Below are 5,626 nucleotides of genomic sequence, written 5' to 3'. Positions count from 1 at the left end.
GATGTTCAGTAAAAGGGGAATAACCACCCATCTCAGGGTTTTAATGAGACAATAAAGAGTTGAAATTATGGATTTCATAGAGTCAGAATGAGAATATGTATGCTATATACATATTACTCATTTGTTCATTTGTTCATTCCCTCTTTCATTTACTTTTTCCAATTACCCTCTTCTGACAGGACAAAAAGAGACAGGAGGTTTCATGCTACAAGTCTGGATAAGGAGACGAGACAGGAATTGCCAAAGGCACAACATAATGGTTCCACGCTGACTTTCAGGAACAAATGACAAGGTTTCTTTTCAAGCTCTTTAATTGATTTGAAGGTGGATGAGAAAGTGTGATGTGTGAATTAAAGCAAAGAGGGCAGATATTACAGTCAGTCCAAGTGTCTCACACACTGGCTGTGCCTTAGTATCATGTGAGTTTTTTTTGAGCTACACATCTATCAAACCTGAATTCCACTACCTGTGAGATGGGGGCAGCACCCTCCTTGTGGGATGGTTCTAAGGATCAAGGAAAATGTCATTTCAAATCATTATTTCTCCATAAAGAAGACATCTCAGGATGCCTGGGTGGCTCAGTGGTTGAGTGTCTGCCTTTGGCTCAGGGCGTGACCCCAGAGTCCCATATTGGGCTCCCCACAGGGAGCCTGCTTCTCCCTCTGCTTCTCTGCCTCTCTGTCTGTGTCTCTCATGAATAAATAAATAAAATCTTTAATTAAAAAAAAGGACTTCTCATGACTGTTAGTACCTACCAAGGACCTCCTGAAGATGGAGCACCCCAGGCCTGGCACCCCCAGGTTGTGATGATATTCAGGCCTCAGGGCCATAAAGATTAAATGAGTTAAAGATTGTGACTGCCTTAGCATGGTGCCTGAATACTATCTGCATACTCCGTGTTCGATACTATTATCTTTGTGGTGACACAGACATGTTCACATCCCAGTGACACTCTAGATCTGTGACCTTGGGCAAGTTTATGGATGGATAAACTGCCTTACCTCAGAAAAAATTTGATGCACCTGGCCAAGGTACTCAGTCTCCTTAACCACTCCATGAAACTGTTTCAAATACTATATGAGAAGACCCATTGACAAAAAAGTTGCCAAGATTTTTCCTTTTATTCCCCCAGTCCATTCTCTGTTCTGCTCTGTGCCCCTAGAGATTAACCCTGATGAACCACACTCCCCGCTCTTTTGGTGGCTGACTTCCCTTTGAGTTTGGCCAATGCCAGAAAAGGAGGATGGTGAGAGAGAGAAAGACAGAGAGACAAGAGAGACAGAGACAGAGAGACAGGAGTATTTCTTCTTCATGTCCTCCCTGAATCAGTGCAGCATCTCTGGACACAATTAGCATCCTCCATGGCTGTGGCTTTGTCAAGTGATCTTTCTTCCAGGGCACCATTTTTCACCAGGTTATATAACATTATTTCCTTCATTTTCCACTTTGCCCTCTGGTGGCAGCAGCTCCCCGCTGTTGCCAAACTCAGGGTGTATCAACATTTCTGGTCTGGTCCCCTTAATGCTGTTCATTCCTTTGAAGGTAGCCCACTCTTGAAAGTTTCTTCATGGAAACACCTCACTGAATTTTTTCCTTCCCATGACCTTCTATCTATCAAAATACTGAACCCCAAAATGATGCTCAGTTTTAAGACTACCTGTCCAGACAGCTGCCCATTCTGTGGAACTGCTCTGCAGCCCCTTTGGAAGAAACCAAGATAGAAACCGAATCTATTTTCACTCAGCATAATACCCTCCAGTTCCATCCACGTTGAAGTAAATGGTGGGTATTTGTCATTTCTAATGGCTGAGTAATATGTTCTCATTCATTTGGGGAATATAAATAATAGTGAAAGGGAATAGAAGGGAAGGGAGAAGAAATGGGTAGGAAATATCAGAAAAGGAGACAGAACATAAAGACTCCTAACTCTGGGAAATGAACTAGGGGTGGTAGAAGGGGAGGGGGGAGAGGGGAGGGGGGTGGGGGTGAATGGGTGGCGGGCACTGAGGGGGGCACTTGACGGGATGAGCACTGGGTGTTATTCTGTATGTTGGCAAATTGAACACCAATAAAAAATTTAGAAAGAAGAAAGAAAGAAAGAAGAAAGAAAGAAAGAAAGAAAGAAAGAAAGAAAGAAAGAAAGAAAGAAAGAAAGAGAAAGAAAGAAAGAAAGGAAGGAAGGAAGGAAGGAAGGAAGGAAGAAGAAGAAGAAGAAGAAGAAGAAGAAGAAGAAGAAGAAGAAGGAAAAGAAAGAAAGCAGAAAGAAAGAAAGAAAGAAAGAAAGAAAGAAAGAAAGAAAGAAAAGAAAGAAAGAGAAAGAAAGAAAGAAAGAAGAAAGAAAGAAAGAAAGAAAGAAAGAAAGAAAGAAAGAAAGAAAGAAAGAAAGAAAAAGAAAGAAAGAAACCTAATCTAAAGAGAATGAAATCACAAGCTGGATGGAGCCCAACAACAAATGTTCAAATGTTCTCTGGAGAATCTGTGCTAAGAGAAACAGAGACTATATTTGTAAGTGGTGGTGGAGGTCCCAGCCTGACAGAACAGAGAATGAGAATTTGGGGCAGAAAGAGAATTTACCGTTTTGCTCAATATTAGTAGCCCAATGGCCATGGCACTACTTGGAATGGGGAACTCCCCTAGTTGATTCCCAAGACAGAGATGTGGCTAACACAGGAGGAAGAGGGACTGGAATGGAGGCATGCCACCAGAAGGAATGTTATTATCAGTGACATGGTAATAAAATGAAGTAACAGTGCACAGAATTCCATAGAGCTAAAGAGTAGCCTTAGTGTTGGATAATCTAGCCATCTGACTTTGGGCAAGCCATGGGATCTTTGATTCTTCATTTACAAGATGAAAGGGTTATTCTACAGGTGAATCTCAAGATACTGTGTATCTCCAGAGTTATCTATTTTAGGAGTTAGATTTTTCCCTCATCAGCCCTAGCTACTGTGATCTGCCACATTTCTTCCTTTCATTTGCTTCCTGTTTTTAGGTCTACCCAGAAAACTCTTCTTCTGAAAGGCAGCTTGGACTTTAAAGCTGTTGACCTAATGCTGTGGCTGATGAAAGTATTTCCATGAAGGGATGTAGCCAGAATCAGATTTGCTTTTAAGACTTTGACCTCTCAATGGTCACGCTTGAGCTTTCTATCTCCATCTTGTTTATCTATGTTGAGAATGAGTTTAATGTTTTGAAATGTTGGTGTTGGGGGAATGTTGATAGAATTCTTTTACAGAGAGACAATGGCCCACATGTAAGGAATATTTGCTTTATCACTAGTTCGGTTATTAACTAGATCTGGGAAAATGGAGCCTTTTGGGGTGGGAGGTCCTTTTTTTGTCTCTACTGTTTGTTTTAAAATAGTCTTAAAAGCTCCAGTGAAAATAAAGCACAGAAATGTGAAATATGTCTTTGGATTTTCATTTGCATATATTTAATTCCTGAAGAGTAGAGGGGATATTGGGATTGTTGCATACGCCCACAGTTGAAACAGAAGATTTTAGTTCTCTCTTGGAGTCATGACATTAATATTGTTACCTTTAAAAATAAGTATTTTCGCATCAGATATCTGCCACGTATGTTAGAGTTCCAATTTAAATTTGCAACTTAGATGACTATTTGGTTATCATGAGAATATATATTCTTATAAAGAAACCATAAAATATTATTGCTCCTCCAGTTTGCAAAATTAACTGGAGAGGAAAAAAAGTAGTTAGTGCAACCATAAGGCTCTACTGCAAGTGAGAGGTAAAAATATAATTGAGGCTCAATTTTAAAACTGAACAATATCATAAATAAATCAAATTTTAAAGATGATTATTTCCCCCACTCCTACTTAAATCTGAAATGTGGTAGCTTATGTGTAAAGTTTCTTTTGGTTCAAATTCTTTTGTTTTCATTATAAATTCTAAGTGCTGTTAAAAATTATATGGCAATGCAAATTATATATTAAGAAGTATAACAAGGGACTTTGGCTCAGAAATCAGACTTCTGGGAGCATAATTTAAAGAAATAACTGGAGAAACAAAATCTATGGGGATGAACATATTCATTTTCACATTATTATATGGAAAATTGGAGACAGTTTATAAGTTTAACAATAAGAGATTTAATAAGTAAAACACGGAACGTAAAACTCAATGGAATGGCCTAGAGCCATTGACATGTAACAACATGGAAAACCATTGGTATACGAATAAAAAGAATTTTAAAAAACCAGAATACAAAATTATATGTTCATTATCACTGTAACCATGTAAAACTGTGATTAGATCTTTTAAGGGAACATGTAAAAAAGAAAACTATTGTATTTGATTGATGAGATTACAAGTAATATATTTTAAAAGGAAATCCTTATTATTGTTAAAAAATTGCTCTTTAAAACTTGAAATAGAAGATTGAATCTAGAAGACAAGATTCTCTGACAGGGCTCCATGAAGGGAAAGAAGTGAGTATTTATTTCTATATTAGGGATTCCTGGTTGCCAGAAACAAAATCTCACTCAACCCAGCTTAAGCCAAAAAAAAATTATTGCAAAGAAATGATATGAATTCAGAAAGAGAATCATAGCTGGACTGCAGAAGAAGGCTGAGACAGAACTAAAAGCGAAGGCACTGGCCCATCACATAGCCTCATAAACCCCACTCCTTATGAACAAAATTTTGAAATTTGAAATACAAGATTCAATCATTCACTTGCATAACCCTGAGAGTCAGTGCTCCACTGACTCACCTTAATTCAGGCCCATGTGTTCTGTATTTAAAATTGTGCCATTTTGTTCATCATGGACTTCTTGCATTATTTTTTATTTATAAAAAATACTATAATAAAGTATTCTTTGTCTTAACCAATAGGGGGGGTTGTTTGTTTGTTTGTTTGTTTGTTTTAACCACTCCAATTTTGTGCCCTCTGAAAGTGCCTCACACACCTCATGCTAATTCCTGCCCTGCCCACACAGTGTTTGCAATTCCTCCATCCAAGCCCATCCTTGCATCAGGGTGCTGTTTCCCAACAGGCTCTGTTAAGATCATAGCCCATTATGTGATAATATCAGATGAACCAATTAATTGGGGTTTTCATGCCAGACCGGTTGTGTCCATCAGATAAGCTGAGAGCAAGCAACAAGGCATAAAACTTTTTGTTTAGGGAAAGGATGGAGATAGGAAAAGCCTATCAGGGAAGCTCTAGGCCTTGCAGGGAAAGAATGAGCCAGAGCAAATGTACACCATTTTTATAGCCTTTCAGGGCATAACTCAAACCCTGTTCTTGCCTTCCTTTCTACCACCTCCCCGTTAGGGTGACAGTGAGCTGTCAGGGATGGCATACCCATGACAGAGATGGATTTCTCCTGTAAGAAGCAGTCTACCACGGAGACCCTTGATGGTACATCGCAGCCTTGGCTTCCTTCTGACCTCATCACCTCTGGGCACCCAGCTCTGTGTTCCTGGAGCCCAGAAAAGCCTCATCTCCCAACTACAGCTCTAGCCCACAAGCCCTGCATAAGTCCCAGATGCCCTCACACATACTGATTGTTAAGGCACATCAGGAGGAGAGATGATGGATGATGCTTGCTTGGTTTTATTCAAAGTGTGCTTCCCATTAAAGAGAAATGTCATTTGTGCCTCAA

The 5,626-nt window shown here is 39.4% G+C and overlaps 1 long non-coding RNA gene across 1 annotated transcript; it reads left to right on the top strand.

The window, feature by feature from the left end:
• The first annotated feature begins 2,463 nt into the window (after positions 1 to 2,463).
• On the top strand, positions 2,464 to 5,626 carry LOC112653561 (uncharacterized). Its single transcript, XR_003132276.2, has 2 exons — positions 2,464 to 2,870; positions 5,296 to 5,626. It is a non-coding gene; the product is annotated as an uncharacterized LOC112653561 (long non-coding RNA).

Source organism: Canis lupus, chromosome 3 (genome assembly GCF_003254725.2).
Source record: "Canis lupus dingo isolate Sandy chromosome 3, ASM325472v2, whole genome shotgun sequence".
Classification (NCBI taxonomy): Eukaryota; Metazoa; Chordata; class Mammalia; order Carnivora; family Canidae; genus Canis; species Canis lupus.
Note: the sequence above shows the minus strand (reverse complement) of the source record. Positions and strands in the feature narration are given on the sequence as shown.